At 45.4% G+C, this 8,742-nt stretch overlaps 1 long non-coding RNA gene across 1 annotated transcript; it reads right to left on the reverse strand.

Moving 5' to 3' along the window:
- Positions 1-203: 203 nt before the first annotated feature.
- Positions 204-8,244, reverse strand: LOC109704058. Its single transcript, XR_002214150.1, has 3 exons — positions 8,141-8,244; positions 7,811-8,026; positions 204-249 (listed from the first exon to the last, which is right to left on the reverse strand). It is a non-coding gene; the product is annotated as an uncharacterized LOC109704058 (long non-coding RNA).
- Between the last annotated feature and the right edge of the window lie 498 nt (positions 8,245-8,742).

An 8,742-nucleotide genomic window follows, 5' to 3' on the forward strand; every position in this document is an offset into this window, starting at 1 on the left:
GATCATATACATTGCGTTCATCTAGTAATTTATCGAATTCTTACATTCATTACATCATTTCATCATGTCTTTCTTACATGACATTTACCTCAAAATACACATTACATTCTCTTCTTTACATCACTAGTCATCAAATACAAAAGATGAACATAGGGTACTTTACTACAAAATGAAACCCAACTTTGGTGGCCTCTGACTAAGGCGCGATACCTTTACCTCGGTCGCTCGCCAGCTCGCTCGGTCCCGGCTCTGTGGAAATAGTGGGGTGAGAACTACAACAAAGTTCCCAGTGGGTTTGGCCTCAACATCACCGACTTTCCCACTAGGACTAACTCAGGCATAATAGAAAGGATAAGCTGAAATATAGTAACCAATCTACAACATGATGCTAATATGCCTGAACAAAAGCAAGGAATATGCTCAACATTAACATATGCAGATTATGCAAGTTCTTTCGTTCTTTATCTTTACACCTTGTTCTTTACTCTTTGTTCTTTACTCTTTAATCTCAAGGCTAACCCGGGGGTATCGCCACGTTAACTTGCTTCACATTAAGTCCATCATCGCAGGAACTCACCCGCTAGGACCGTCCTTCGGGTTTACTCCAACCCGTGATGCAAAACTCCGGAGCGCATCGCCCGAGGGGGAGCGACCGCCCTCGAGCACGGAACTCATAGCAAGTATGATCATATCCTTAACTCAAAGGATTTATAAGTTCAATCTTGACTTTACACTAGCTCTAGTGTTCTTTATGTCACTTTATGTTGCTAACTCTAGCAGTCGTTGTTCTTTACTTTTCTTTTACTTTTGCCATCTTTAGCATTCTTGTTCTTTACATTTCTCGTTCTAATTGCCCCACTTTACTTTAACTTTACACATTGTCATTTTCATTATTCTTTACATCACTTTGGTTCTTTGGCTCACACTAACTCTAGTGTCACTTTACTTTACGTTTTCAAATGCCACTCGATCTATGTCATGGTGCCACTCAGTTCTTTTGGCTCACTTTAGCACTCACATTTTCTCTCATGCATACATATAGGGTTCTAACATTCATAAGGTTCTCATTCATCACATTATACAAGTTGTACTCACAATCATGCAACATTACATTATCATCATCACTTTACCCTAAAATGCATGCAACGACATATATCTATATGCTCAAATGAATGACACATTAGGCATAGAGGGAAGTTCAACGAGTTTGAGAAGCACCACCCACCTCGTAGGCTTTCAAAGGTGCTCCGATGATTTTCTTGGGATTTTTAGGCCCTTCGTTCTTTACCTGCGGCAAAACGAAACCTTAATAGGTCATTTTGCCCATATCTTTACATTGGTTTTTCGTAACATTAATCCGAGCGCACCAACACGTCGGAAATACCCCCAATTAGGTTTTTAGAGGGTCAATTGCACTTAGAAATCCCCATAAGCAAAAGCCCCAATTTGGTGCCCTAGCTCCAATACATATACCAAACCTAGGGTTTGATCTCATTGGGAAGCAAAAGTAGCTTCAATATACTCTAAAGAGTTCATCTAAACCATTCCTAGCTCATTCTAAACCCTAGTTTGGATTTCACCATGAGAGGTGGGTTGAAGCTCACCTTTGAGCTTAACCATGGCTTTGATCTCTAAAGAAGCAAAAAGAAAGCTTCAAGGACTCCAAATACTCCATTAAAACCATTTCTAGGTTCATTCAAACCCATTTCTAGGGTTTTACTACATTAGGATTCAAAGCTTACCTTGTAAGCTTTCTTTTCTTGCACTAGAGAAGAAGGAGATGAAGCCTCTTTGCTCCAAAAGCTTCTTCTTCACTTTCTTCCTCTTCTTTTCCTTTCTTTCCTTGCCCTCTTCTTCTCCTTCTTTGTCTTCTAGAGAGAGAAAGAGAGATGAGAGGGAATGAGAGGGTGAAAATGAGAGAAATCCCTCATTTACCCCAATACATAGCCTATTGGGTTGCAAAATTGCAGCTAAACCCCTCAACTCTCACTTTAATACACTGCCCGAACTGGGCATTCCGCGCAGGCGGGGACCGGTCTCTCCTTCAGGGACCGGTTCCCGAACGTCGTCCCAGCGCAGCCAGAGCTGCTGTGCGCAGTGCAACCGGTCTCTCCTTGGGGGACCGGTCTCTCGGGGACCGGTCTCTCAGGCAGGGACCGGTTCCCGAGAGCTAATTTCTCAGGACTTAGCCGATTTTTCGGCTGTCTCATTTCATACGCGTTCGGGGACCGGTCTCTCCCACCAGGGACCGGTCCCCAAGAGCTCAAAATCTGCAGCTTTGCAGATTTGATTCTATAGCTCTCGAAAACCTCCCGTAACTCACTTTTACTCATTTTAACACCTTCGAACTTTCCGAAGTGTACCGTCTTCGCACTTTGCTCAATTTGACTAAAGTTCAACATTTATTTTCCGAATTTTCGGTATATTACATAGAGACCACCCGAGATGGTTTCATATTTTGGGTTTAGTTGCATACCTTTATTATCATCTTTGTATTTAATAATTTTAGTATCATGAACATGTTTAAATGAATGATGTAAAGGATATTTATTTTAAATGTCAAAAGTTATATTTTGGAGAAATGAGATGTAAAAAGAAATGATGCAAGAATGTAAAAGAACTTGATTAAAGTTCGATGCATGTATGTGATTTAAATTTAATCATATTACTTATATGTTGAACAATTAGTTCTTTCACTTTGGCTATTGCTTGCCCTCGTGGAAGCCATGTGTATGCTTCCGCTTATGCAAATTTTATACTCTATCTGTACCTATTGTTGAGCCTTGGGCGGACAGGGGAGGCTCTGTCCGTTCGGCGTCTGTTCGACGCTCTCGAACCGGCCAAAAGGATCGGGTTCGGAGTGTGACACTACACATAGAGAATACTATAATTCCATCAAACTTACGAAATTCAGCACTTAAGCTTAAGTTTTCTTCAAATACAATGCTAACTTCACCTTTCAAATCCCAAATCAGGTGTAGCAAAGTCCCAAAACCAGTAAACCAAGATGGAATATCACCCTCTGGTGCAAACTCAACTTCCTCCAAGGATCTGAACACAAAAGCATAAAAATTGCATCAATAACCCCAAATTTCAGCACTTAAGCTTAAACCGACAACTCCAATATCAATATTACCTTCTAAGGCTTAAATTCGATGAAGGTAGATCCCAAATCTAGTGGAGTATACTGGAGTATCAATCTAAGGTCCAAAAAACCATTGCCGCCAAAGCTTGCACCATGAAAATCCACAAATTCACCGATTCAGTCCAAAAACACTAGAAGCACAGTAAAATACAGAATAGACCAAGCTAACCTTAATCAAATTCTGTCAATTTGGACTCCACGGATTCCTCTTGAAGTCCTGAATCCAACAAACCATGTTTCGTGGAAAACGGAGCTTCCTACGTCGCACACGAGCCGAAACACCGACAGTCACTGCTGGAAAACTGCTAGAGCTGAAATCCTCAAGATGGAAATGGTGGAATTTCGAGTAATTGGAGGGACTAAGATGCAAAAAGTGGCTTCTCTATGAAGAAAGGAGGAAAAGAGCTGAAAGGGGTCGAGTTCCATCTATTTATAGTGAGTTAGAATGATCCAATAAGCCCCAGGAACTCTAGCTGCTAACCTGCACTATTGCAGAAAAACTCAAGATCTAGGCGCCCTAAACCCAGTTTTGGGCACCCAGAACTTCCAGCCTGCACAAAACAGTGCCTCGATTCCTCCGTCCGACGGTCTGCTACACCGCTATCCGGTTCCGGCGGATCTCACCAACCATACCCACGTGTCAACACAATCGATATTCACGATGTAAATTTTCGGATCCAACTTTCGGGCGCCCTAAACAAGGTCCAAAATGTCTACAGCATCTAATACAAAACGGCACTCAAGATCTGGGCGCCCTAAACCCATTTCTGGGCGCCCTAAACTGGCAAAACTCCAGTTTTACTTATTTGAGTGCGCCAAGTCCATTTCCGCATCCTAGAAACGACTTCGACTCAGTCCGACACTCTCCAGATGTGTCGACCAGTCACTGATACTGTAGTCATTCCGTCAATTAAACCCTAGGGACACTACAGCGGTTGGCAGGTCTCGATGTGCCGGAGGCCGTGCTCACACTTCGGAGCACTGCCGGCCACTTTGGAGAGCGCACGAGCGATACGAAGTTCAGCAAAAATTGACCCCAACTGAGGTGAGCACTGTGATTAGCACTGAACAACGATCACCGTGCTCACCTCCGGAGGCGTCAGGGTGGCCTCGGATAACCAGAACAGTGCAAACAACCTCGTAACAGTGCACAGAACAGCTACACTAATGCTTACCGGACCATAGGGAGCTCGGGCACGGCCGGCGGTGGCCAGGCGGCGGAAGAACCGGCGGCAGGCAAGTGTGGCTGGTGCGGGGAGGTCAGGGCACGCGTCGGCCGGCGACGGGAGGCGGCCGTGGCGTTGGGCAATGATGCCCTAGCTGCACATACCCGAGGATAGCTTGGTCTAAGCCCGGCTGATAGGGAGCTCTGGCGACGGGGTAGCCGGCTGTGGATGAGTGCGGCCGGCCAGGCGGAGCCGGCGCTCACGCGGCGATGGCGGCGGAAGGCGGCGATGGCGGCGGAAGGCGGCGATGGCGGCGCAGGAATGACCCCTGCTCGCACAGGCCGAGCTCGTCCAGGGAGCCTGCACTAGGGCTACAACGCGGTGGTGGCGCTCTAGGCGGTAGAGGCCGGCGACGGAAGTCATCGGGGGCTCGGGAAAGGGCGGCCCGACCTACAGTGGGCGGCGGCGACGCGCAGAAACTGTGTGGCCCAAGTTCGGCTCGATCCTGCACCAGGTGGCCGCAGAAAGTCCAGGCGACGGCCGGGGGCCCACGATGACAGCCGCGCCGGCGGCGAGGGATCGCCGGAGGCCCAGGAGGGCGGCACGGCCAGTCACGAGCGGCGGATGCGCGAGGAGAGAGAGATCAAGCAGACGCGGCCAGATCTGCCCAGGTTGGCCGCATCCTGCCAGGGCGGCGGTGGCGGCGCTCGGGGGGTGGCGGCGATCGTCACGGGGGTCGCCGGAGGTCCGGCCAAGGCTAGGGAAAGGCGCTCAAGGGTGTAGATCCCTCAGGGTTTCTCTCGAACAGAGATGGTGGAGGCTAAGTGGACAGGATAGTGGAGGAAGAGCAAACTTGGCTTTTTCCGGCGGCCGGGAAAGCCTGCTGGCGGCCGGGGCGCAAGCACGGCTAGGGCATGGACCTGCAGATGATGGCTAGGGCATAGCTGGGGAGCTTGGTCGAATGGATTTAGGGTTTCGTGCATAGAAACCCTAGATGCACATTGTATACCATGTGCACTTTCGCAGAAAAGTCCCCCCGCAGCTAATTATTTTAGTCCAGTCCCTGCCCGTATGTGTAGTATACACACAAGCACCTCGACGATCGATCTCGCGCGATTCGGTACATAATATATAGGGGGTTTCGCACGAGATACAAAAATGCCGCTTCGACCTCACCTCGAAAAATGTGTGATATCTAGCGATCCGTCCGTCAGATTTCTGAACGGATCACGCCAGTGCGTTCAGCACGACAGAGACATCAAATCCATGATTTTGTTTCATCCCATTTGGTCACGAATTCGCAACAAAACCCGTCCTCTCTCCAACTAATCCAAATATCACACATAGGCCTATGTGGAAACCCAAAAACCTTTAATTCAAATTCAAATTTGAATTCCCTACCACCAGTAGGTACCAGAAACATCTCTCACCCAACCCCAGGTCACAAGCACAGAGCACGAGGAGCTTTATAATGCAAGAACAGCAAAGAGTGAAAACCCTCTTTTCGATAGAACTTCTTTTTCTCAAAAACCGTGCATCAAATCTAAAATCCGTCAGCGCCATTGGTTCCAGAATAGCTGAACCGTTCAAAACGAGCTTTTGGATCGCTATGAATGGAGTCCGATAAGCGCCGAAAGCCAACTCTACTCTGTGGCTCCTCCGAAAAATCGGAGTTACTATTCACTTAAGTGATTAGTATTTATCACATAACTTCTCCATTCTAACTCGTTTTCTCCTGAAACTTTACGAGTGCTTATGTAATTAAATTACACACAAAAACATCGTCAACGGAGAGTTTAGCTACACTGTCAAAATCTCAGTCCTTACACTTTTTGGTCAATTGCTGCCTCGTTGTTATCAACCCTTTTCCACCGCTTTATATATGTATAGAGAGGCAGAGAGTGAGGTTTTGTTGCCTATTTCCTCTCTCTCTTTAGTTTGGAGTGGTGAGCACGGTAGAGGCCTCGGGTGGAGCTCGATTTGACGTCGACGATTGCGCCGGGGAGTCCTTCGAGCGTACTTTCGAGGTGGTAGTCCCGTTGGAGGCCGGGCGAGCGCCTGTTTCCTTTTCTCCCGTAGTCCCATTGGAGGCCGGGCGAGCGCGTGGATTAGCATTTCGAGGAGGGTTGAAATTTACTGAAATCGTCAGTTTTCCTCCTAAGCCGAAGTTGACAGCATGTATTTTTGGTTTCGGATATCATGTTTAGTAGCTCGATTTATCGATTTGCATTGTTCTTAAATGAAATCTGAATTAGAGCTTTGAATGCTAGTTTCATTATACATGTTGGACTTGGATTTGACTTAGGAGAAAACTATAAGTTCTACACTGTCATTTTCTGAAAACTAACAGATTTAGCTTTAGGAGCTGTAGTTAGTTTGTATCGCCCAGTTTGTACGCGGTGGATATACAGAATAATATAGAATGAATTTATGCTCGTGCTGGGATGCCGAGTTTATTTTTACAGTAGTGTATAGACTGTTCCGGACTATCGGGTGCCGTCGCGGTTAACGGTGGACCCCGATTTCTGTATTTTGCATCAGATTGTGCCGAGGGCACGTGAGTTATGGTTGTTAGACCAGTTAGACCCTTCTGCTTTGACTATAGCCTGTGAGAGCCTGATTGAGCTTGACAGAGATACGCTTCCATACTCGGTTGGGTAGCGCCCACGAGTGCCACTCCGGAGTCGGGTTTTGTGCTTTTGTGTTGTTGTCGTTGTGTCCTGGTTGGACTCGCTCTCCACTGACGACCTAGCGTGGTGGTAGTTAGTGTAGCTTCGACAGGCGGGACGACTGTGTTCACAATCCCTAGTAAGATTGGGTCAGAGATTGCATTTTTCTACAGATAGTTAGAGCTGGATTGTGATAGTATAGTGGCATATAGCTGTAGAATTATTCCAGCTTTCTTTACTATCATTGAGCATACTTCTGTAGACTTAGTGGGTGAGCCGTTGAGGTTGGTAGCAGCACCCACTGAGGACTACTTCTTTTTGCAGTATTTCTTATACCCAGTTGTGGGCCCCTTTTTGCAGAGCCTCCTTTTTCGGTTGCTGCTGTTGTTGATCCTGATCATGGAAAAGGAGTCGCAAGCTAAATCCCTTCCAGTTTTGTTGCTGCTTTAGAGGAGTACCAGTTACAGATAGTTTTGGGTCATGTACATACTGATGTTTGATCCTTGCTGGAGCGAGTGATGTTTGTATCTGGAGACTATGTATGTATAGTAAACCCGATGTTTATTTATATATGTTTATCATTCTGTTAGCAGCTCTATACTAAAATTTAAAATTTAAAATTCAGATAATAAATTCCACATTTTTCCAGTTCAGCTACCAAATTCAAAATTGCATGTTTCTACGGTTCAAGTAAGATCTCTAGGTCTTTCACATCAAATTCTAGTTCCAGAGTAATCAAATTCCAAACATAAAGCGCGATACCATCCCTGAGAGCAAAGCAGCTAAGTAATTACGAATCAACATAACGAGATAGAAGATTGACCAATTACCTCGTCAAATTTAACTCCTCCGAGCTCCCGATCAAGTGCTAAAAAAAGCGAATCCGATAGCCCCAGATCACACAAAGAGAGCTCACCTCCACCACTGGGCAATCGAAACCCCCAATCCAAGAAAGACACAACCGATCTCTCTCTCTCTCTGAGGTGGGGTCAAATCAAATAATACCAAATCCTTGCAACTAATACCAAATTAGAGCAACTAGAAGCCTAATAAACATAAAAAGAAGAGAAAATCAAGCGAAAATTGCATCAAAAATATTGATATGAAGCTAAGCATCGAAATCTACAAGCCATTAATAGTACCATGCGATATACTAGTACCTATCTTGTCCCGCGGGTTGGTGTGGTGTCGAGGAGGGTGATCGGTGTCGGAGAGGGAGAAAGAGTGTTGAGGGAGATTGGTGTCGGTGGGAGGGGGAGGGTTTGATCATGAAGAGGGTGGGGCGCCGCGGCCGGGCGGGGTGCACATGAGTCGGGAGTTGGGTTGGGTTTTAGTTGGGATAAAATTTTTTAAAAAAGTAAATGCTAACTCTACAATCAAAAATTGATTGTAATCTTATAGCTCACCCTTTAACGACCAACTCTTTAACATTAGTTTTGTATCTTTTTTTATTTTAATAGTAAATTTCACCGACCGTCCCTAGAGCAAGTGGCAAAGGGTTTGGTGGTTGGTACCCGAGGTTCCAAGTTCGAATCCTACTTGATTCGCATTTCTAGTTAAGTTTATTTTTAAATGAAATAAACGAAGCGGGTAGCGTGCTATCTATTTCTCAAAAAAAAAAAAACTAAACTTCATATATTACAGGTTTATGTAAGTAGTATTTTTTTCCACAAAATTAAGATTTCTTAATATATAGATTTTTAGATTCTGTAAATTACATTGGTTTAAATTTTTAACTTCAAAATATTAATTAATATAAGCC

Source organism: Ananas comosus, unplaced genomic scaffold (assembly GCF_001540865.1).
Source record: "Ananas comosus cultivar F153 unplaced genomic scaffold, ASM154086v1, whole genome shotgun sequence".
Taxonomy (NCBI): domain Eukaryota; kingdom Viridiplantae; phylum Streptophyta; class Magnoliopsida; order Poales; family Bromeliaceae; genus Ananas; species Ananas comosus.